Source organism: Acyrthosiphon pisum, chromosome A2, assembly GCF_005508785.2.
Source record: "Acyrthosiphon pisum isolate AL4f chromosome A2, pea_aphid_22Mar2018_4r6ur, whole genome shotgun sequence".
Taxonomy (NCBI): Eukaryota; Metazoa; Arthropoda; class Insecta; order Hemiptera; family Aphididae; genus Acyrthosiphon; species Acyrthosiphon pisum.
The window spans coordinates 37,719,249-37,747,172 of record NC_042495.1 but is presented as its reverse complement, the minus strand read 5'-3'; the positions used below and the strand labels follow the sequence as shown (position 1 = coordinate 37,747,172).

The 27,924-nt window shown below is 25.8% G+C and overlaps 1 protein-coding gene across 1 annotated transcript in view; it reads right to left on the bottom strand.

Annotated features, from left to right (window-relative positions):
- LOC100569282 (protein odr-4 homolog) overlaps nt 1-12,499 on the bottom strand; it is a 70,715-nt gene extending 58,216 nt beyond the window's left edge. The window contains exon 1 of the mRNA XM_003247280.4: nt 12,193-12,499. The gene's annotated coding sequence lies outside the window, so the exon portion shown is untranslated. The remainder of the gene's footprint in view (nt 1-12,192) is intronic.
- Nucleotides 12,500-27,924: the final 15,425 nt, after the last annotated feature.

Below are 27,924 nucleotides of genomic sequence, written 5' to 3'. Positions count from 1 at the left end.
TTTAAATTTGTTCGCGTGAAAATAATAAGTACCTACCCAGTTGATTTGACAAACATTTCAGAGAGTGGTTGTTGGGCAAAACGATCATGTAGTATTTGGCAATTGTCAGTGAACACGCAATTTAGTAAACTGAAAACGCAGTTACAATATAGTTATTATAGTTACGTAGGTGCCACTTCATTGATATAAATATATTCAATATTGTTGCCTAACAAAAAATAATTTAAATAAAATAAATAACATACAATTTATTTTAAACAGTTACATCTATATATTATTCATAATATGTATTATAAATAAAATTTCTTTAACTGACTTATGGATCAATGTGTTAAATAAGAAAAAAATTTATTTCTTTCTTATTTATTTTTAATTTATCTATTTAAATATTTATAGCTTGGTATGTAGTGTGGTACGTATAGTATGTACCTATATTATAGTATAGTATAGTAGATATATTACCAAGTAATTTTAAATACTATTTGTGTAAAAACTAGCTTCAGATAGGTTACTTTAACATAGGCCAAGCAGTGTGCAAACGTTTCAGCCCCCGTGTAACGATTCTACAATAATAAAAAAAAATACTTTAATATACCTCTAGAGTCTAGTTACTTAAATGCATTATAAATTATTATATTTTCATGATTAATATATTTACACAATATAGTACTCATGTATTCGGTTAACTATGTATCAGTTACACGTAACTCAATTACTGATGAGCCCTAGCACTGGGAATGCAGTTAACTCTGCACTGTATAATAAGTAAGATTTGTCTTTTGATTATCGTTATACTGTTGTGTCGTAACTTGTAGTTAACGATACAGCCGCTACATAAGTACCTATCTCGAGCGGGCCGCAACGAAGACGACTACGCCAAACGTACGAATATTTTACGAAAAAATATATATACCTAATATTGTCGTTTTAAACAGACGGAAACCATCGCGGGGGTCGATCAGCAAGTCACCCGCCCGTCGGCTACTTCCGTTATCGTTTTAGATAGCAGTGGAAATTACGTTAAACATTATGTAATCGTTAGAAAAAATCTAATCATTTAATTTATTTTATATTATCACGTGGGATTTTTCGGTTTGTATATACCGAGGTATAAGACGTGTACTGCCAGTGAATAAACCTGTAAATTTCAAATGCAATAAGTGATAGTAAATCATGTATTATAATAAGTTATAATAAATTAATAATAATTATAAAGTGAGTTTGTTGCCTTTACTGGCATATAATAATATTATATACCTAACACCAATGATACTATTATTATTATGTTAATCGGTTATTACGGAATATTGGATTCCAGTATTCACACGGGAACATGCGATTTCCAAATCAAAAATATATAGCTATCGATAAAATAAAGTTCTGTCATTGGTCATATCGTGGGTCTAAAAAGTTGTCTTCAAAATTTTTTCATAACATTACACTTTCCGAAAAACATAAATGATAAATTACAAGATTGGTCAAGTTACTGAATAATATTATTATCTTAGTCAAGAGTTAATTTATATTGCACGTGTCAGTGGTATAACCTAGCAGGCAGTGGTAAATTACTTACGGCTTGTTGGTGAAAAATTAATCAACGGAATCATTGTGTCATAAATGCAAAATAATTAAAATAAAAGTCACCTTTTAAGTAAAATATATACTATCTATAAAACCAAATTAAAAATGAACTCTTTGTTTAATATAAAGTCTTTATTTGTTTCATCTGATGAAGTTTAGCAAATGTCAGGTAAAAAATAAAGTAACTAGTAGGTGATATTAATAAATTAAATCCTTCTAAATTTCAACTAGTTAACCCACGTTGGATAAAAAAAAATGTTTTTACCATTCTTATTTTTAAATAGGTACTCGTAGTTGTTTTTTCATTGTACTAACCAAAAACTCCATTTGACCCAATTGATTTAATTTCCCGCAGAAACTAAACAATTTCTCACTCAAAATTATTGTTTATAACTCAATTATCGAATTATTGACTTGAGAGGTTTTAAGTTTTAACAATGTGTTTTTACCTGGAAAGATCGAATACTCTACATAGGTAAATATATCCTAACGTTAAAAACAAAAAAAAAAAAAATTGTTTAAGTTCACAGTACCAATACACATATATGATATACATAATATTTTTTATTTTAACTCGGCAACCATCACTTAGATTAATTTCCAACAAAAGTCGATTTTATTTATGTTAATAAATAACTATCGCACTTCGCTAAAAATTTTATTTTTTGTTAAATTAAATTAGCTATCTGTATCATTTTATATGAAACGAATATAGAATAAATCATAAATGTAATAAAGTCCAACATGAAAAATAATATTTATAAAAGAATTCATCTTATTACACTAACTCCAGTATATATTAATACTTGTAAAAGTATACTATTATTGTGTATAAGATACATGACGTTTTTATTATGTTTTGCTGTCTTCATTTAAGAAAAAAAAACTAACGTTAATTTAAAAAAATAAAACAAATTGTTCCCACATTTTAAATACTTTTAATTATAATTTTTGATAAATGTATTATGTTTGATGTTTCATAAATACAGACAGTTCTAAGCATCGGTTTATGCGTTTACTCACGATTTTCTTAAAGCTATAATTTCTATTTTGTTGGGCATAGTATCATCAATAATGTATTTTCTGAGACCTTTCTAAAACAAAGAACCAAACCAATAAATTTAGAACTACGTTCATTAAATGTCGGGTGAATGATGTTTTGGTGGAAAACGGTGATGTAATAACTTTTTTTTATCATTTTACTTGAATGTTCTACGTTACATTTAAAATAGTTCACTTCTTGACGAGAAATTAATATGTTAAGATTCAACGCACTTAATAAAAATATTTAATTAATTAAATGTTTAGGCGTATATTATAAATTATTTTTAATATCTGAAATTATAGCGTTTTTGAACAAAAGTTTTAACACATAAAACTGTCACGTTTTAAATTTATATGTATAAAATCAACCATTTTTTAGAAATCAATGATTTATATTATGTAAAATGTTACAATTTTTAAAACAAAAATATATTAGATAATATTTGTATACAGAACATGTACAACGATGAATGAAAACATAACAATAAATTTAGTAACTAATTTTCTTTTTAGAAGTTGTGAATTAAATAAGAACATTTCAAACTGTGATTTTTATTATTCAAATATTCAAATGATAATATTGTACCTACTCAGTCAACAAATTTAAATATTTAATAAAATGTTTAACTAAAGTACCTAAATTATTGTTGACTTTGAATGTTAAAATATGATCATCGCGGAATGTATTACTTTATAATGTTTTTATTTATGGACAATTTATTTCGTCAAGTTATTAATTCATTACAATATACGACAGCATGTTAAAAACTTGTTCAACATTCTCAACTTAGTCATAAAATAAATCCTATATTTTTATCACAGTTTTTAAATGATTGAATACACGTTTGACATATTCAATAATTTACAAAAACATAGGATGGGGCTTTACACATTTCACATTATAACTTATAAAAATACAAAATAAATGTAAAAAACGTTATGTACGATGGAATTTCGTCTGTGGGTGGAAATAGAACTGTGTATCATTGATAAAATATTGTGATGGGTACTAAATAAAAACGATTAAAAAAAGTAATTTAATGTTATAATATACGAATAAATTAGATGTTAAAAAATATTTATATAAGAATACATGGTAATTCATTCAACGCTAAATATTAATTTTAAAAACTATAAATGGTTTTGAAAAAAAAATTTTTATATAAATCACGAAAATTAGCAAATTATTTTGAGTTAAGAATTCGTAAAAATTTTTCTTTTTAAATCTAAGATTTTAAAATGTAATACAAGATTCCTTATAAGATTATCAAACAAAAAATATCTATAAGAAAGTTAAATTAAATTTTTATGATCGTTTGAAATTCAAATTTATACAACATTGGATATTCACTCGATTTCTCATGTAGCGATTTCCTTATTTTATTGTAATTCAAAAACTAATAACTGTAGATACATGAAAATTTTACTAAATGTTTATATTAGCATTTCCTATACACCACGCAATTTTGAAAATAATTTGACTCTTTTTGAGCTGTTTACGGACATTGTAAGTTTTCAATTTTTTTAGTTTTTTTTTTTCTATAAATATCAATAAAGTTTTATCTATTGGGCCAAAAAGTGTGTAAAAAATTAATACAAGGCTCCTTATACATTGTTACAATAGCAGTTGAAAAATATTAAAAATACATAGGCACAATTGTTTTTTATAAGCATTTGAAGTTGAAATTTTGACAAAATGTATCAAATTTAAAATTGAATAATTATTTTGTAGTTAAAAATTTTTAAAATGTTCAACTTTTATATCTAAGGATTGAAAATTTAAAACAAGATTCCACGTAAATATTTAATTCTGTTGCCAAAAATTCTAAGAAATACATAAGCACAGTTTATTTTTATAGTCATTTTAAGTTCAAATTTGGACGAAATTACGTATTAAAATACCTGAAATAACTATTTTAGTTATTTTGTTGTGATTGCATAATATTATTTGTGGGTACTTGAAACTTCTAAAGTATACTATGATATATATATCTATGATAGTACCACGGTTTGTTGTTGATGTATAACGTGTTACCTAATGGATATTGTGATATGATTAATTTGGAATTTATTATTGATACCTATTATAGGTCAATTTTTTTTTAATAATATTAAATATATTTTATTAATTAATAATTTATTAATATATTTTTTAAGTATACTTATAAGAGGTATGTCTAATATCTAGACTGACAAACCGTCTCCGCTCAGAATCGTTTTTCTTATACAGTGATATTATCTCATTGAATTCAAATTTAATACTATCCATTATACAGTGACCCACTTGTAACCTACTGTACAGCAGAGCGACATCCACTTACCCACCTTTTTATCGTTGAGGGGCTCTGTGCCAATTTTATAGAATTTTAAAATTATATTGTTTATTTTAGTTGGAAATATAATTATAGTACCTTTCCACTCATCTACTGTCCGATACCTATTTAGAAAGGGGTTAATACGGTGCATTATATCAACAAAAATGACTTCATAGAAAAAACTCTCAGGTCTTGTGAATTGTTGGATTTTGTTAACTATTTTTTTATCTAAAATAAGAAGACTTCCTACAAACCACATTGGTGTCCGATATTTTATTTTATATCAAATAATGGTACGTTTAGAGTTTGAGATTAAAATAATAAAATACGTAGTTTAATTTAATCTTTATTAGCTAAGGAAAAAAATATCAAATTTGGTTGATTCTACAGGATCATTAACCTCATAAAGTGTATTTTTATAGACAAAATTACATTGGCACCGAGTGCCTTAATATTTTTTTATGTCTTTAACTTTTTTTTATGATGATATACATTTTTAATTTCATATTCCATAGAAAAACACTTTTCTAAGAATTATAATATATACAAATTTAATTTTGCACTAGTAGTTATTCAGTTATACATATTTAAATTTTAGACAAATTGTGTAGGTAATAGACAATGATAGATTTATTATTAAAAAATTACATAACAATGTCATTTTTCAAAAAAATTAAAACCTCAAAAAATAATAACGATGAATTAAATTGAAATATATTTTATTATTTTAAATATTGTTTTGTATAAATGTCTTTAAGCTATTCAAAAAATATTTCAATAATTTGAGATAATGAATGTGAACTATTACAAAGATCACAAATATATCTCAGTACTTCCTAGTTGACATTGATATTTATATCCGTTATTATAGTTTCTAAAGTGTTATGGTTTCCAGGAATTCGTTTATTGATGTTTTAATAAACTAAAGATTAAGTAATAATACTTTTAATCTATTATTCATATTTTAAGTCATAAACATAACATTTTATTTTTCTATAAATAAGATAATATTAATTGTGTTTAAAAATTCTTCTTGTAAGTATGAAAATTTAATTGATTAGAGCACATAAAAGTTATGGATAAATATATTTCAGTTTATATATTGGCTCCATATAGGTGATATTATGAAAATTAAATAAAGGTAATTATACTTAATTTTAAATTTTAATTAATACAATCAATTTTAAATATTTTCCAAGCAATGTAAATTTAATTTTAATTTTTATATTATTTGAAACTTTGTGTTTGTCAAATATAAAAAATCGGTCATGGTGATTAGTAGAAAACAACAGGTCCTTTTCCTGTTGTTTTATAGATGAGACTATGGGAGGGTGTATAATTGTGTTAAATAATAAATATTTTTTTTTACATCTAAAAATGTCTGAGTAAATTCTAGAGAAATTTCATTATTCATAATAATGTTAAACTAGTTACTAATTGAATTCTGCATAGCTGACAGTTAAATAATATAGTTAAAATGAAAAAAAAAAAAAATACTTTCAATATACGTAATCTTTCCTTTTAGATTTTGTCAGTCGACATGTGCCAACGATTTCTTTGCTTGTAACTAATCACAATACTATAGTTTGTACTAGTAAAATATGATTTGAGTATTAGGTATACATTTAATAATTACTCATCACTTACCAATCGCGTTATTAATTATAATTCACTTGATAATAAATCATGGTTATCAGAAAACAATTACTCGAACTCAACTAAAAGGCATCGTATTTCGTTTTCCGTTTATTTCCGGGGAAGATATAAAGAAACCTAAAATATTTGTATCTCTAAATTGATTTTCCTTATTCGCCACAGACGAAGGCACCCCTACTAATGGAATTTCAAACGCTAATCAAGAATGTTACTATGACGAAACACTTATGTCTCAGTCTGTTTTCATTAAAGAGAAAACGACATTAGTGACTTCACCCTTTTCATCACACATATAACGCCTTTATTATATTTAACTGTAGTCTGGAAGTACATAGGACGTTGTATTAACTATGTGACCCTAATACATATTTGTTCGCGAAAAACTATAGCAAACAAAAAACAAATTCAAGACTTTAACTTGCATTGAGATCGATTTCCATATGCTTGGATACAACTATTTACTCTATCATAATAGAAATAAAAATCAAAGCATTACTATCATATTAATATACTACTGATATGGTGTATTTTCGTACAATAATCTGCAATCAATACAACCTACACTTCCATTTACAATAAAAAGGACACAGTTTTAACATTTATCCTTAAAAATCTCCAACGCTTTCCAACGAAGACACCGTACTACGAGAGGTGGTATAATGACTCAAAAGTTAATACCAATAATAAATAAATTGTTAAATATTAATTATACCTATAATAAATGCAATTTTTTCCTCGTAAATGAATTCAACTTACTCATTTATAGTATTATAGTCTGACTAAATGACAAGGTACACTGAACGAATATCAGTGTCTACTGTACAATAATACAATATTATGTTACCTACTTTCCCTATTTTTTAATTTTAATTTTTATATTTGTCTTAAGATTATTGCGTTTTATAACTTATTACGTTTTAAAATTGAATATAAGACTACAATTTCAAACAAAACTATATTAAGCTAAAATGTATTTATGAAAAATTAAAATAAAATTAAAATACGTCTTATTTATTATTTTAATAATAGGTACTATACAATATAATGTTGTAATTAAATACATAATTTACTAAATAGCGTAGTTGAAATATTATCAACGATATTATAATAAGATACCTACTATGTTATTTTAAAATTATATCTTCAAGTTTGTCTACATATTAATAATTTATGTATAAATACTATTACTCAGATATTCCAGGTGATTTTTTCACGCTTACAAATTTGGTATGGTAGTTATAATAGTTGGATTAAATTTATATTACTCATAATGTAAAAAAAATGCACGGTTGATTACTTTTCTGTATAACTAAATACAAAAATTTGTTTTTGTTGTTCACAAATAGTCCAAGCAAAAATGTATTAAATATTTAAAGAATTTAAAACAATATATATTATAAAACTTTTCTGAGTTACCTATTTACATGAATGTTTACAAAATAACAATTTTGAATAAAGTCTAAATGAACAAATTATCTCTTTTTAAAATTTAACATATTTTGTTTTGTACATTTATATTTATATACTAATATACTATAATATAATATATCACCTAATTTATCTGAACTATCCACTACTCTTGGACTAGAATTAATTTGAAACTTTTCAAGAAGGGATCAAATTCAACATTATATTATTAAGGCCATCAAAAATTAAAATTGGTACCTAATATGGCTATACCACTATTAGGTGTCGCCATGGTAGGTAATAAACAAAAACAAGTAAGTATGCCTATATCTCAAAACATTTAGGGTTAAGTACCTAATAGTTTGTTTTAAAGATGATCCGTTCAAAGTAAGCACTTACAATCGATCTACAATCTATAAAAATAAATAATAATACTTGCTATGTTTTAGTAATAGACTATTAAAATTATTGCAAAATAGAACTATTAATAAAAAGTACAAGATATAAAAACAAAACCTAAAGCCAAGTTTTTTCAATACATATATTATAACAGTATATACAAAATACAGCCGTAAAACGTGTTGAGTTATTTAACCTAATAGGTACACACTGCATATTATATTATATTATTATGTATGTTGTATATATCCTAATCAAATGAATTAAAATAGTATAATTTCAATAAAATAAAATAAATAAAAAAAGTACACGTGTGATTATTATACTGAGATAATAGTATACTACTAATACCGTTCGTTAGAATTTATAGCACTGAAAACTGAATAGATGACTTTAATCAAACATATCGCCCACGTTATTGTGTGTGTTTATCGTAGACTTTTAAATGAAAAATCGAATTATGAATATTAATGCTTAAATAATAACAATGTAACGTTGTATAGAGTAACTTATAAATATATATAAGACAACGAATATATTTTATAAATAGCCATTCATTTTATCAGTTCAGTGGAGCATATAATTTTGAACAGAATGTGTTCTGTATAGTAAAGCTAAAAACAACTGGCGTGGTGGCCACTCATAAACCAGCTAAAGTAAATATGGGAAAACTCACCTACATCGTGTTATCATTACAAGTACCTACACTGAATAACAATATTTATTTTACATATTATAGGATCAGTTTATATTCTTACATAATATAAACAGTTTTGCAAACGCATTGTATTCAATAGAATGAATATAATCCTAGCTTCCTCGATATAAATGAATATTCACGAAGTTTAGGAATCCAATATAAACTAGATGTTGTAGGTGTTGAGTGTACCTATAGTCATCAAAAAGGTACTGTAATGAAAGTATTAAATTTGAACTCAAATGATAAATAATTGTATACGATTAAAAAAGATTCTGATCGATGACAGTCTTATTTATACCTAACTAAGGTAACCAAACATTTATTTTAATAATATAATATTAAAATTGTAACAAACATAAGTAGTTTTTCCCCCGATTATTTTAAAAAGTATTGACATTTTTCAACTTTTACCTCCCAAAAATACAAGCTAGATCAAAGTTTGTACCAGAAACCTACCTTAAAGTTGATGATCAAGGTATTTTTTTACTAAAAATAATTGTCTTCAGATACAAAATAAAACACACCTCATTGTAAAAGTCTAAAAGTCTATGTCATCTTACAGATCTATTACGCTATAGAAACTTTGAGTATTTTATTATAGGCTCGAAGTTTAATCTACGGTTTATATATGAAATTATTGTAGTTGGACATAATTATGTAGATGTAGGAAATTTAATTAATAAAAAAGATGCACAAGGAAATCCATCAAAATATTTCTTATACTTGACAAAGCAGGGGATTGGTATTTACTGCTTATCGTTACCATCTGTAAGTTCATTAATCTAATATGTTAAACTTATTATTATTATACTGAAGTATGGGGTTTATTAGAATTGGATTTCTGGTCCTGCTTCAAATAATTCAATGGTTAATGCATCCCAAAGATTGATGAATAATGTGCCACCAAAATCTATTTGTATTATTAAGGCCAAACTCCCAATACGCTCGGCGAAGCTTATCGACCAATTGGGAAGAAAAAATTTCAGTTTAAATATTTTTTGAATGACAAAAGTAAAGTCAAAGAGGTAAAATCCTTTTTACTTTAAATTATTACTGTAATTTAATATTTTTATTTTTTAAGTTGTATTGAGCTAAAGTACTGAGAGTTTTAAATGTTGACTACCCAAATGTACAAACTAGATGACATTTTCTACCAGAAAACTACCTTAAAGTTGATGATCAGAGTCTTCAGACACAAAAATAAAAAGAAACACACATCATTGTAAAATCTAAAAGTTTCACCCTACAGATCTATAAGGTTTTGTTAAAAAAAAATATTTATCAAATTAATCTAATTTATAGATACTAAAAGGTATGTTTAATGTTTATATTAGATCATTTTCTGAAAACATTAAAAATGTTTATTGAATATTATTTATCTAATAGTTTTATAACTTTGTTTAGTTAATTAAGTTTATTGAAAAAATATTTAAGTTATGGGCTTTTCGAATAGTTTTTAGGCAAATCGTAAATCGTTGGATTATAAATTGTTAATATCCCCGCTAATCCATGAGTGGCTGACTATGCATAATGCAAATGACAAACGCATTTACTTTATTGTTCATTTTTTTTATAAATAACTTTTTAGTTTTAATGAAAATATAAATAAAACTAAACTGTATGGAACATATTTTAAAATATTTAAATCTAAAACATTGAAAAACTACATAGATATTCCGAACACAGGATATAATATCCAATAGCGGCCAACCCTATATTTTAACCCTACTATTTTAAAGATACCTATCTCATTTATATAAGTTAATTTACAATAAAGTTAAATATGTTAGCCTCTAAAAACAGTGTCAACTATATTTTATACGTTTATCGTTCATCAATTGCTAAATCTACAACTATTTAATTTATATTTATATTATGACTTATACATGAATATTTTATGTTTATTTCCTTTTTCTTTATCTGAATCTGTATAACATAATATTGTATAGGTACAGTATCAACTGTGTTAATCGTTGTTATAATGTAACGGACATAATACGAATAACATTTGGAACGAATGCTATCATTACAATTTAAGTCTCTTATATTGTACAAACTAAAATCTATGATTAGTTGAGTTTATTCTCAAAAGTTAAATCACTTATAATGAAGAGAATAATTAATGGTTTATACCCCCTTGTAACAATAAACCATTACAAGCTGTGTCCGTGGCAACCTTTATAATATTAAGTGGCATACTATATTTTTGCTTGAAAAAATTAGTTGAAAAACAAAAGTAAAATGTAATATTCATTAAGTATTAATAGTATTTACTTAAAGCATCAAAATTACTCCATGGATAATGTTATATTTCTAATATATATAAGTATAACTATCTAAATATTGTTGTGAATCTAAAATTGAAAACAACTTTTTTATACCTACCTCTTAATCGTGGAATTTTTATAATTTTATTGATTAAGCTTTGTTTAACATTTTATTTTATATTCTGAAATGTACATTTTAACAACGTAAAACAAATAAAGGAAAATGGTATGAACTATTAATTATTAACAAAGTAAAATAGTATATATATATATAGTTTATTTAAGAGTTTGATGTATTTTAAAAATAGCATAAATTATTACTAAAACAATTTTTTTGAAAGTTTTTCGATAATTATATTATTAATGCGTGCACGTTTACGCAAACGCAAAAGGTTTTTAAAGGCCAACGAGAACTTACATTTTATACTTTGCTCGGTGTATCATCGAGAAAATTGAGTATCTTATAAAAATCGTAATGACGATTTTACAACGAAGGTACAGCTATATAGTATACCTATAGTATCTACCTCCCTAAGCGTATAGAAGTAAATTACGTTTCCGGACACGCACCCATATAAAAAAAACTGTCGGATCCTAGGAAGACGTCGTCCGGCCGTCCAATAGTTCTTTTATATATACTACCACATTAGTTCAGTCATTACTCAAATTCGAATCATTATTATAATCAATACAACAGATAGGTATATTATATACCTACTATATAATATCTATATATTTTTTTTATCATGGATTTAGAGAGCTATCAAAAACGATATCAAATTCTCCCAGTATTTCATATACATATAATTTTGTTCGCACTTACTTTTTGTCTTATTTTATAAAATTTTTTTTTCCTCTCCGATTGTAGCCAAGACGATCGTCGTAGGTTTATGATTACAATTAATAATACAGATTGTATTCGCAGTACGGAGACTAGAGTAAGGTGTTCTACGTGAACCACTGGTGATGGCAAAGTACGGAGATCGACGGTCACGCACTACAACTGGACGCGTTTATCGCGGACGGCGCGGAAAACTTTCAATCGGAGCTAACGCGTGTCACGGGCGCACGGTTCGGCGGCCGGTGCGTTAATGTCGTGCGGTGGCGGCTGGCGGCGGCATCGTCGTCGTCAGACTACCTGTTGGGGCGCCTAAAGTATAATATTATACTTAAGGTTGTGGGTCAGTTGTGCCAACGCCGATCGCGCTGCCGTTGGGTATAAACCATAAAATAATGTTTCGTCTCGAGAAATCCACGTTTTACCGTAGTCGGGTCACTGCGTGTGTACTGCGATCAAACGAAATATTGTTATAATATTAATGTTACCCGTGATATTATGAATTATAATAACATAATATTATGTTAGGTACAATCACATTATTCGTATACGCTAGAGATTTTATTTTCTGTAGTTTCATCAAATAGCGCTCCGCCGCACAGGTCCTAAGAGTCTAAAGTCTTAACCTAAGTAAATATGTTTATATACAATAATATTATTGATGGGCAGATTTAAAATGTTCGACAAGTTTCCTTGACATCGACTTTTATTAATTCTTTATTCTATTCCTTTAACCCTAAACAAATTATATAAACTAAGTGAAAGTTATTAAAAACTGTCACATTTCAATTTTTGAAGACATAACTCATATTTAGGCTAATTTTAAGCTATTTATACTCTAAACTTATTCACACAGTGGTACAGAAGGTACCACATTGTGAATAGACTAATGAATAGGTGGATGCGAGTTAGGTAGTTATAATTATTTATTATTGTATAAATATGAAAAGTTGTTGGCAAAAATTTGTTTAACATACCGTATTACTTATAGAAAAATAAATTGCTAATATTAATATTACAAACAAAGTATATATTATAAATATCAAATATGTTTAGACATAAAGGGTGCATACCGTCGGAACCTTCCAATTTGATCAGATTTTTTTTTCGTAAGCAATGATTTATCACGAATTCAAATTCACATATTTTACTTAAGAAGAATGAAGACTACAATAACCTGACCGATCACGATTCAAGGTGGATCTACTATACTGTAGAAGTGCAACTTCTCTGGTTTCTTATATTTTTGATTTGAGTTACCATTGGATCAAACAATGGAAAAAGAACCACCTACATCGTTATTTATTATTATTATGACAAAAACAAATAGGTTATAATAAACAACAAAACTCAATAAATGTACAAAATATTTTTAATATTTTCATGTTTCAGACTTTTGATGTCTTAAAAAACTTATGCAGTATGCTTGCATGTATGCCCTAAAATATTTTACTGTTTTTAACTTTACACATTGGACAAGTTTAATAAATATGTTTGATACATACGTACTTTTTTTACCTTAAAATAAAATATTTCACGAAATAGTTTTAAAACCGTAACGGCACAACAATAATAATTATTATCGTCAAGTTATATTTTCATTCAGTCCAACGGCTAAAGAAGAGATTTTGTTACTGTGGGCGTCAAATCAGTATTGTCACTCGAGTTGACCACAATCAAATAGTGGGTACGAAAGTAACAAAAGGACTAAAAACCGTTTTCCAATGACAGACATTTTGTTCTCCAATAACCCAAAGCCGCAGATGAACAACACTTAGTTCTACAAGACAGGGACCAACTATTTTGAAATAACACTGGCTCAGAGCTCAAACCGTCCAGTGTTGGGAATAGATAACTAAAAAATTATCTAGATAAGATAAGATAATTTTAACAAAATATTATCTAGATAAAAATAAAGATAACATAAATGTAATTTATCTAGATAAAGATAAATACAACATTACTTTTATCTAGATAAATTCCTAGATAAATATCATTTTTTTACACTTATTTTTATTGTTTTTAGTATTTTTGTATAAATATTAGATTTATTTATTTAATATAAACGGACGTCAGTCCTAAAACATAATAATATTAACATTGTGTTACACATTGATACATAAAGCAATAATTTATAGTTAAATATATACTTAAAATTTGAGAATGAGAAAAATAATAATGCTAAAGTAGATATGGAATACAAATCAAATATACAAATTATTATTCAAATATAATCAAAGACAAAAGTATTACCTGCAGTCATAAGAAGGTTAGCAAGAGAGTTCGAGATATAATTTTTTGTTGAAAGAAGTGGATAAAAGGGTTTTGGATCTCTAGTATTAAGGTAATTAATTTTAAAACGGATTAAAGAGAGAATTTCAGGACAATCTATTGAACCTAATATTAGTTTTTGTAAAAATTTAGAGAGTAAAAGTGTACGACGGTCAGAGAGTAGAGAAATATTAAGAAAATGTAAAACATTATCATATGTGCCGTGGATAGGTTTGTTTATGTTAAACTTAAATGAGATAAAACGTAAAAAATTATTTTGCACAGATTCCAGCGTAAGAGCTTGTTTCGACGTACTGTTTATCCAGATGAGGGAGCAATACTCTAGATTAGAACGAACAAGAGAGATGTAGAGGATTTTTAATGGAATAGGATCTGAAAATGCAGCACAAGTACGTTTAATAAACCCTAAGTTACGAAAAACTTTATTTTAATCATTTCAGTATGTAGAGAAAAATTTAATTTACGATCAAAAATTATACCCAAATCTTTAAATTGATTAACAAGCTCGACATATCAATATTATAATGACATAATAATTATAATAACAACGGACTGAGCCTTTGAAATACAGTTCTACGAAATTTTAATTTATTTTTAAAATGGATAGGGAAATAAACCTATACCTAATTTATTTATTTTTAAAATGGATGGGGAAATAAACCTATACCTAATTAATTTTAATATGCTCATTATGATTTATGGCTAGAAGAGAACGATGTATATTGCAAGCCCGCAGCACTGTCTTTGGCAGTAATAACAAGAAAAAAATTCTTTTAATTTTATAAATAATATTAATTGACAAGCCCCCATGACAGCGAAGATCACACTTTGCTGATTATCTACTGTAGATTTGGAAAGAATTGACGAAATGTTCCTATATCACAGAAAAGGGTTAAGTTTGGTTATTATATGTTGAAAATATATTTTTTGAATTTTATTGTTCATGTATTCTTTTATTTACATAATATATGTTTTTACTTTTTATAATATTATATACTTTATGTTTTTATTATTGTTTTTTTAGAGATCACGAATGGTCGGCAGGTAATGTCTGGAGGTTTACGTTTTTACCTATAGAGTAACAGCTTGAACATTAATTCTCCTTGCACGCAGACGCACCCTTATTGCGGTATCACGGCACAACATTTTAGGCTATTAAATTGATTTATTATAATATTTTCCTCTCGACATAAAAGTTTGCTGAAAACAAGAACCTTTTCCGCTCGATTCTTACTACTCACCTTACCATTATTCTGTCAAAATCTAGTGTACCTAATACCTTTATACGTACAACATCGATTTCCTCTACATTGACCCGAGCACAAATTTTTATAAAATATATTATATGTTCACTATTAGTGGGACACATTAATGTCGAGGTCAAGTCCATAGTAAGTATTTATTATGTGGTATAAGATATTTATTATTATGATATAGTTTTAGTACATAAAAACTATCACAAAAAAAATCGAACAATTAATATTAAATAAACACGCAGACTTGAAAATAATATCCTCCTGTAATACCTATATACATAAATTTTCATTGAGTTGATAGTTACGTTTAATTTAAATAACCATTCATTATAAGAAAATTAAAATGTATTTGCAATTAAACTAACAAAATTATTGTTTAAAAATTTAAATCGTGTATAATCGTGTATCGACAAAGTAATTTTGTAAAATTTCAAATTCTAAAATTCTCATAACTTGCTTCAAAATTAAAATGTCAAAAAAGAATAAATTAGAATAAGAACAGGTTAATAATTTTACCATTAAATTATATACATTATTATATTATTTTAAAGCACAATTCACTGTAATATCATAAATAACAGAGTAAAACAGATTTTTCTGAACGTAAAACACAGAAAATACTAAAATTTGCTTATGTTTTGTGTTAGACGGATACATCACATACGTCCGTGTGTATATTATATATATTGAATCCATTAACGTAGTTTTAAGTGTAAAACATAGCTCTTAAAATACAAATGGTTTTGTTTTCAGTCTATATACACTGTCTAGTGATGAATTACTGATGATGCTGCATGGATGGTCTTGGACTCTTTGTTTTTATGAAAATGTAGTAGTATTTTCCAAAAAAACATGAGAAAAATAATAATAATGTTATTATGAAACAAAAATGTATCTAATAAGGAATTTGAGCTAAACATATTGATTATACATTTTTAAATTGCGTACTTATTATATTTGTTTTAAATTAGTATAATATTTACATGTATGCTGTAAACATATTGTTTGTTAATAATAATATCACTGAAAAAGCATTTAGTGCGCTGAATATTGGAATGAGCTTTCAATAATAGTCAAATTAATACTTGAGATATTTCATGAATTTATTGCGCATTAATAAAAACAGTGAATCTAAAACCATTGTTGACAAACAGTTAACAAACATAATTAAACTCGGACTAGCTAAAAATCTATTCCATATTAAATTTCTCCCGCCAGTAAAATGTAAATTTTAACAAAACTGGTTCAATTTACCAAAACTAAATCACAGCATGCATGCATGCGTTTAATTACCTTGAGTAAAGGAAATCCTGCCAAATATTTACTCATTATAGTGTGAAGTAATGATTAAATACAATACCAAATAAATTCATAGACAATTATATTATGCAAGTTCCCATTTACTTAATATATAGAGTCAGTTTGTTGTTTAATAACCAAATATTTGGGAACAATATAATACTAATTGCTCATAATTAGTGCTTAATATATATTTAATTACGCGTTCTAGTGACATATTAATCGTATTGATTTACTAGGTATACCGTTGTCCGGCAAAACAATTACCGTGCCGTGTATACAATATGTGAACGTAAGTAAATAAATTAGTCAATATTCGAAATTAATAAGATATCAACCAAAATACTTACAATTAAAAGCTTAATGTGTGAAAGTAATAGCGGACATTCAATTTTTCGTTATAGTTTTTGTTTTTTTGACAAAAAAGGTGTACAATTTAAAGATAGATTTCGATCTTTTCAACGACCCCTGCATTTATTGCCAACTCAAAAAGCCCATTCAAGGTGTAACTTCTGCCAAATAATGTATTATATTTGTTGAATTTCTGTATATAACCATATTGAAACTTTCCATGCTATTACCTCAGTTATATATTATTACACTTGTGACTTATCACGAGAGTGGCGAATAACGAAAGATTAATTGAATTTAGATTTTAAAAAAACACATCTCTAGACTGAGGTTGTTTATAATTTTTTTGATGTTTAAAATTCGAAATTATCAAAATATAAATAACTCATAAATGAAACCGCAATAATCAAGTACAATTGCAATTTTTAATATAAAGTTTCTTGATTCTATTCGGTGGCACTGAACTTTGAAAAAAGTGGTCAGGCGAAAAAGAAATCCAATGACCATAATTCTTAGGCTCAGTATCGTGGAACATAGAATCTAAGGCAACGCCTTAAATATGGATGGACATTAATATAATGAAAAATAAATAACATTTTATCAGTAGGTTAAACCAAAGCCTCATCTATAAAAAATGAACATTTCATGCATTACAGACGATACTATATTTTCTTCTGTTATTTTACCATTACATTTTTAACACAATAAAATTCCTATATATATATATGGCTACATGTTATATTTATGCTATAGTAAAAGAGCGTATGCATTTTAATATTTGTATGCAGTTTTTTATATAAAAAAAATAACTCCAGGGTAATTATTAAAGTTGTATTTTTAATTTAATTTTAAAATTTGTATGATGTATGAAAACAATTACAATTTTAAATAACGTATCATCTACTATTATATCTTATTAGTTATCATTATACAGTATACATACATTATTGTTAGTTATTAACTTACTCGAATAAGTTCATAAATGTTTTGATAAAGTATACGTGTTTTGTGTATACAATATAAATTAAATTATAACACATACATTTAATTAGCGTAGTAGTCCCTGGAACATCAAAATTAAATCAGTCGGAGTTAAAAATTGTAACGTTTATGAAATAACATCGTAATAAACAAAATACTACCACACATATCTCAATAACAAATTTTTAGGTGAAATGTAATTACATTATAATACTATATACATGATTTACATATTTTATCTGTAAATAATTTGTATACCTACTTTAAGAAAACAAATGATATTAATATGAATTAATTAATTCATTTTAAGTGGGTAGGTCAACCCTCCTATAATATTCTTATATTTTTTTTACAAACAAACCCTCTCACAAATTGTCAATTTGGACAAAATTTATAATTTTTGTGTTCAGATATTTTTCCATATTGAACATTCATATTATGACGTATATAATTATAATTTACATTAATATATTAAAGTATTTATCCACTGTAACATAATATATAAATATAAATCTGTTTTTACAATAAAATAAATTAGACTTGAGACTCTGGTAGGTGTATAATATATTATTACGATATAGTTACAATGAATAAGATTTATATAATATTATACATAGCTGGTATCTACATATATATATATTAGGTACCTATATAGTAGGTACTATAATATATATACGTTTATTATGTATTTATGCATAATAAGCATTATCTGATAGGTATAAATTTTGATCGATGGCAGTTAAGTATATGTATAAATAATTTTGAACATCAATTTAAATATTCAATATAATTTCACTTCCCTAAAAAAAAATATAATAATCCCTATTTCATCATTCATCAACTATACAGGCTTAATCTTTTACCATTTGTACATTTATATTCTCTGAAATAATGTAATAACTTTTTAATTTTAAGACTACCTAATTGTAAGAAAAATATGAAATTATAATAACAAAAAAATTATTTTATCCCAATTAATTTTTATGGAACCTTTTAATGGTTGAAAAATAATAATTTATATTAAAATACAGTAAGAAATGTTAAAAAAAATTGATATTTAAAAAAGGTAAAATGCACTTCAAAATTTAACTAAAATACATTTTTCAATATCTTACAAATTATTATGTATATTAAATTGGTAGCTTATAAAATATTGTGATAATTACTAGTGTGAATTGCCAATATTTTTTGCAGCAGTCATTGAAATGCATTTAAGACGTGTCACTATTAACGGTATAGTAAATGGTTACGTTTATTACGTACCAATGTACCATCCTTAATAGCACATAATATCATCTAAACTAAATATAGCAACGCGTCACATCATATGAAAAAATATAGTTAATTTCGATAAATGCATGACATGATAATTGCATTTAAAATATTATGGTAAATATTGTATAAAAAAGGCGCTTAACGAATACTGACAATGCATAACCAATAATAAAATATGGGACTCAAAATCATTGTTCACCCGTCCATATCTGAAATGTAAATCACGATGTTCCAGAACTATCATGATGAAATAAATATCTATAGGTACCTATTATATTCAGCCATAATTCATAAACAAGCCAAGTTAATTATATTGTTAATAGCTTATTTTATTTTATACCTATGTAGTATTAAAAATATATTTTAGCTCAATTAAATTTAAAATCAATTAACGTATTTCGTTTAGTTAGTTCTTATTTTAATATAAAACTTAAGCTCGCCTTGTTGTAACGGCTTGTTAGAGGTCAAAAATAAATTGTAAAGAAAAGTTAATGGGAATATATTATAGAGATGCAAACTTTTTTCATTTTAGTATATTCTACTATTATAGTACTACGTGTTTTCAATCCTGATAAAACGTTTAACTTTTAATAAAGTTCAAACTTTATATTAGTTTTAAACATTGATGGTTATAATTAAATCAATAGGTAAATGTTTACTTATCATACAGACATACAGTTTAATACTTTTTATTATTTTATTAGCATAAGTACCTAATTGGTACAAAAAATAAATATATATAATTTCCCAAGTTCTTTTTTTTTTATATATTTAATTTTATCTTAAACTATTTTTTTTTAGATTTATGGAATTATTTAAATAACAATCACGATTTAAACACGATATCCGCAATGATACATTTCATTTTAAAAATTGAAATCAGTGAGATAGATTATAATATAATAACCCACTTAATAAATAATTATAATTCATAACATTGATATAAATTCTGGGAAAACATTTCAAGCTCATCCTTCCTGATCCTTTACTGTGCAATTTCAAAAACACGACCTCGTTGACAGTTAATTTGGCAGTTATCTGCCATTATTATTTTTTTGTCATCATTATTATTTTGTTGAGTTGTTTTTGATTTGAACAATAAATTTAATTATCTTCATTAATTTAAATTTCTAATTAATAATAATTCAGTATACCTGTTGTTATAATATTATTTTTATGTATGATTTAATGATTATGTCTGTCAAAGATCATACGAATTTGACATGATTCCATGAATGTTCCAGACAGATAAATTAATACGAACACAAATACAAATACAAATGAATAACTATAAAAGTTTAATTTCTAATCTAATAGCTATAAGCTTTTTATGCTTTTTTTATTACTAAACCTTTTCAATATTTTAATATTTTATTCTTTAGTAATTATTTATTTTTACGAAAAGTAAAATAAATAACAATTATGTAAATCCACTAATAAAACCATTATTAAGGTTTTCATTCATATTAAACATTATATTGTTTAATTAATCCTTAGCTGTATGCCTGTATACAATTAAAATATGAGTATAATAATACTTAATATCGATTATTAGTATTATATACATGTTGCAAATAGTAAAAATTTAATTTTACAGTATGAACTTTTAACAATACCTCTTTTATGATAAAATTTTATATTTATTGTTTTCATGTTTTCAACTGTCACAATATTTCAAGTAATTCGAGTAGTATTTGATTCTTTTTATTCTAGATAAAATTGAAATTTAGGTAAGTATTTATATTTATAGTGTATAAAATGAATTATTATTTTTAAAAGATCTAATGATAATTTATGAAACAGAAAACTCAATGATAACAACAATAATAATGATAAACATAATCTTTATAAGGCATACTTTGGAGATTAATGTCACCTGGAGATTACATTTTAAAACAAGTCAAGTGCGTCTTTTTTCAAACGTCAACTATTATTCAAATTTTTGATTTCAACAGTTGGTAGTAGGATAAAGAGGATTGATGTTATAAGACGCTACTGTAATAAAAATCCGTGCTTAATATGCTCTCTTTCATTGTCATCGAAATCCAAATATCCCTTTTGAATTAAATGTCCAAGAACTGTAATATTGTGTATATCTGAGTCTTTAATAATATTATCCTGGGGCATAAATATTAAATTGTAACATTAATTATTTTGTGTTATTTGTTCATTATGTCAATTAGCTGTGATTTTTTTATTTATAATATTGGCAAACAGTTAAAAAGTTTAAGATTTTAAATTTTTTTTTTGGCCAATACAACGAAAAAGGTTTAAAAATTAAATAAAAAAATAATATCAGTCCTTAATATACAGTTATGGGGTGGTGGAGGATTGAACAATTAATGTACACTTCAAGAAAATTAGAATATTGAAACATCAATAATATAAACGCACTATCTAAAAATCTAACCCGTCAGTTTTTTGACAACAGACGTTGAGACGTAGAACAATTACATTAATTGTTTTTAATAAAATTAACAAATGGCAAAATGGCAAATGTAAATTCTCGGGTAGAAATTAAAAAATTAGTATCTTTGGATAAAGAATGTAAAAATCATTTATTGCCATTTTATTTCTTGATCCAATTTTTTTTACATATTCATTTATATTGATTCTAAATTAATTATTTGTTGACAGCGAGTCAGTTTTACGTCTGTAAATAATAATTACTTTTTTCAATAATCAAACAAAACTGTGTATTACTAATTTTTATTTTTTATTTTTTTTGGATTGAGTGGATGTGAAACTGTGGGAGAAGGTACTGTAGGTATTGAACACGCGTGTGCGTTTGTTTTGGCAGAACTTTTAAGTGATCACCCGTAGGTATCTGCAATGCCCAGGTGGGTGATGGTGGCCCCTCTCTCCGGACACCGTTACTGCCCGAAGAAAAATGCCGCCCGTGGCCGAGTTTGAACCGGCAACGGTGCGCGTCGCAACTAATGCCTTAGTCTGCTCGTCCACTCCGTCCCCCATTACTAAATTTGTAACGTAATAAAATGATAACCTGCAGTTATCAATTTCCTCAAAAACTTTAAACCTTAAATAGCCGTATGAATACAGATAGTATATAGATAATATTATATACAGTAAACATATTATATAATTAAACTAATCCAGATCACATAAATATCTGGTTACAAATAGGTAAACCTATTAAGGTTTTACTTAATGAATAAATTATAATACAATTTATTTGTTAAATTGTATACAAAAATGGTTATATTACAAACAAAATTAAAAATTCTTACAATATCAAAGCTTAAAACAGAAATTCACAGTTATATAGTTGTACTGAATCAAATAATAATAATAATGTTGTAAAAATTAATAACGTGTTACGAATTTTACGATCAAACCTGGATTGGACTGTACCATATAAATTGAAATCAACTAAACCATTAATATAAATTATAAGTTAAGTTTAATACAATAGTCTTATAATGTCACAAACCATCCCCTGTGGACTGTAATACTGAACAATAATTATGAAACACATCGCTGAAAAAAACTATTTATTACTATTCTTGTCAAGTTTTCATTTTAAGATATGGTCGCAGATAGAAAGAAGGTAAGTACGGTATATTTTATATATATAACTCCAGCATTATTTACTTATTTTTCTTCGTCAGATTTTGGCGTCTAAAGGAAACAATCCTTTCTGAAATACTGTGTTTTTATTTTTTCGGAAATTACAGTTGAAAATAACAATCGATTATAATTGTATCAAGTACATATTATAATAAAAATTAAATGAAAATTATACAAAATCAAATGATATTATATGGGAGAATATAATTATTTTTAAAAATAGTTAGTTAATTGTGATCATACCACTTTTTTAAATGGTATACAAATTGAGGATATTGCCTGTATAGCATAACACCAAATAATAACAATTTCCTAGTTGTATCTTGTCATAAATACTAAACGAGACAAAGGTGATAATTCTAATATTGATCAAATTAATGTAACAAAATAGTTTTTAATAAATTCTCTAGTATTAATAGGTTAATCCCATTCAATTTTAAAAAGAAAATCACTTGAATTCGAATAGGAAACTATAAACTGATATAAATATATATTTTGTAGTTCAGTTTAAGATTTCTCCACAGAATAATATAATATATCAAATCAAAATCAATATTAAAATAATGTTACATAAAGTCACTTTTTGTTTCCCGTATTTTGACATAAACAACGCTTAATATTAATTTCGTTTACCATGAATGTATGAGTTAGTAACTAGCAGCCATAGTTTCACTACAGCCACCAATTTATTACATAACCAATATTCTCTTTCCGTTTGAGCTCTATACGCATGTAAATTGTATGGAAATATAACTATTTATTCATAACAATAAATTGTAACATCAATATTTTTAAACAAGTTATGACTGTAATTCAATTGTATGCCTAGTGCTAATGGGTACCTGGCTAAATATAGCACCTACCTGCATAGATCCCTTTCTAAATAAATTATCAGTATCGGTTTCCTAATTTTTAAACATTATTACCTACGTATATCACAGTTCACTCGACTGTTGTACCAAAATTAGTATTTAATTTCTCACAAAATAAACTTCATACCGTATTTCGTTTAATTTTTAATGTTAACTATACATTTACGCATTTAACCATTGTGTATTATATATAAATACCTATAATATATTTAAATGTTTTGCAATAACAAAATAATTTATTGATCATAGTATTTTGTGTTTCAATGATTCATGACATTATTCTCATCGATGTTACGACAAAGCAATTCGATGATATTAACACAATATGTTTTCCCCTTGGAAACCATTATTTGGACAGTAAAAGTACACTACATAAGTTTCACATAGTAAATTTACCTTTATCGATTAGATAGTGAACAAGGGTGGTATTTTAGAGAGGTCCGTTGCCAAAATCGACTATAGTATATAACTAACCACATTGTTTTAGCAGTTACTTCTTTAATATTTATGTGAAGCCGTGAAGGTATCTTCTAAACTCAGATAAATATTTATTTGATTGTGAAAAGAATTTTTCAAACATAGATCTATATATATAGCTGCTATTTGTTTGAGAGCTGCATGTGGGTTACCATTTACCTATATTTTAATTTTAAAACAAAAATAATAATATTTAATAATCTTTGATTTTTGATTAGTTTAATCATAATTAAGTAATGATTTATTATATAATATATACTGCTTTTCTTATCAGAAGTTAAAAGTAATATTAAATGAATAGAACCTAATTAACTTTTTTTCGTTTAAATTGTTTTAAATAATTTACTATATAGGTCACAAATAATCTATCCACGCAATAAACACATGATCTACTATTATAAATGCTGTCATTAAATTATAAAATTCGGTTGGCTGTTGATTTTATGAAAAAAATATGCATTTTTCTCTAAAAAAATATTTTTTTTTTCAAGTTCCATAATATCACGGTAATAATATATTAATATGTAGTATATATATCAGAATTTATTAAGTGATGATTTTTTTCTTAAATTTATATTTGTAATAAACAATCTATGCACAATAAATGTATATGATTAAGAGTAAGTGTAACATGCATTGTGACATTTAACTTGATTAATTTCTATCTTTCTTCCTTATTATTTTTCTGTTTTTTTTTTAATTTTTTCTGTTATATTATGATAAATATTATTATATTTGTAACAAATCGTGACACCGCTTCCTTTTTAACCTATGCCCAAGATTTCCTGATAGTGTTGGAATGGAAATCCTTTATAAGAGGCTTGGAATAAGTTTGAAATAAATAAATGAAGACAGCTTTAAAGAAAAAATCTAATATAAATAAAATCAAAGTGTTCCAAAATATACCTAGCACTTCAGCAATCTTCCAATGCTCTACAGCTCTACCATAATATATCTCTTAATTAACTGTGCATAATGATTTCAATATGAAAACTATTTTTGAAAAAATATAATTTAAAAAAATATTTATTTATGGAATCAACTAGTTATTATAGAATAAAAATGACATGCATCAATGTGATAACTGATAACTCTAAGCGAAACTCACTACTTATAATAATAATTATTGCAGACCTACATTTTTTCAGATATTTATTTTATTTATTTTCAATAACCGATAAATTTTAATATTAGTAAACTGAATATACCTAGTTGCTTGGATTTTAATATTTTTATATTTTACTAAAAATATTCTGACAAGGATTAAAAAAATAATTAAATAGTATATTGTGTAGCAAGGGTGGAGATTGAGCTATTTCAGTCGCCGGCGACCGTGGCACTATTAGGAATTCCCACATTACCGCTCGTTAGACGGAAAAAGGACGCTTTCCAACGCTTCAACCGCTATCAAAAACTAAACTTTCGGTGCAGGCAAAACAAAAAGATATTAAAAATTCGTATTTGAATATATTTTTTTAAAAGTACTTAGAATGTTACTGAAATAAAAACTACTTATATAATAATTACCAGATTACCTAGCGATTACCACTCTAATTGTGTATTATCTGCTCAAGCTCTTTTACTCACAACTAAGAGTTTTACCAAATATAAATCTAAAAATTCGAAAATTTCAATTTTAAAATATAAATTCGATAAATTGTCCAAAAGGATCAAACATTTTTTTAAATACCGAATGTCTATCCGAGAAAATGCTTAAATAAATATTTAATAAAAGTTTCAAGTTTCTAAGCTTATTATGTTTTTAATATAAGAAGACAAGAAAAATCGATTTGGTCGAACACTAGCTTTCTATCAGTTTTCCATTTTTGTATTAATTGTTGTAGGGTTTCCCAAATTATTTTGAATAGTAATGAACATTTTTATTTTCTCTAATTTGCTACCATAATCCCTCTCAAAGCTGAAGATTGACAGATCCTATTCTACAAAATAAAAATTACATCACATCGTTATAAGTATAAACTCAATAGGTACATTAATTACTCTGCTCTGAATCTAAAAAAAGCCGTTAATATTTTTATTTAAAATGAGCTAAAAAAGAAGAATAAAGTGAATAACTCTAAATCTTCTTTACACGCGTCTGAAATTTGTATATATTCCTATTTAGTATTTCATCTCTATCTACTGGACATTTACTCAACTATATTATTATAATGGTAGATACAATTAGTCATAATTTAAAATGTATAGTAAGTTCGTGTTTAAAGTGAATAAAAAATGTTACCCCCATATCTAATATTAATTGATATTTAAGAAATTGTATTAACATTAAATTTTTATTATAATATTGTGAATAATAATAAAATCATATTTCGTTGCATAACCATTATACTATGATACTTATTTTAGTTGCCTTTCGTTATTACAGCTTATTTCCGGCAGAGGGCATTAGATATACCAGATTCAAGTAGAGGAACAAAATAATAAATATATCATTTCAATTTAATGTATTGTGTACAATAAAAATATGCTTTACATAATAATATTATTGCGTTAAATATTATAACGATAACGTAATAAATTGTTTGAAAAAAATCATAGTTGGCGAACTGCACGTCTAATTTTACTGTTTAAGCACTGGCGGATGCAGGGCTTAATTTTGGGAGGGGCATGAGGGGGGGGGGCAAAAGTACAAAAAGTTGCAAAATTGGCTACAAAATTGGCTAAACACAGTGTAAAACAAAGGAAAACCATGGTGTTGGGGCGGGGCAAATGCTCCTTTGCCCTCCCCCCTGGATCCGCCACTGTGTTTAAGTACAGCTGTTTTGAATTGTTCGGTTGGGGTTCGTACGTCGTACCTATTATACCAACGTAATATTTTGTATAATGCATTATAATCTATAGTATGAGTACCTATATTAGGTATAATGATTTTACATGAGTTGTGACTAATTTAGGTAAATTTGGAAATGTATTACTTTTTCATAACATCTATTAAACATCAACGCACAACTTATTTTATAATTTATAAAATGGCCGTTAATTATTTGAATAAAAGTCTTAAATTACATTTATAACTTTAAAAAGCTTTGATTTTTAACCTATTAGACAATCCTTTAATATTAAATAAAACAATTTATTATTGAATACTTTTATATATTTTTATTTATTTTCTGATATGAGAAACGTATCATCACATTTTCGCTATATTTGTTAATACAAATTAAAATCAACGCAATAATTATAACAAACATAATAAACTATTGTATTTTAAGGAGCTATTATATATTATATTTTAATTTCTCTATTAATATTAATGTTATTGCTTAAATATCAGCAGGTATTTTATAGTAAATATACGCACTACT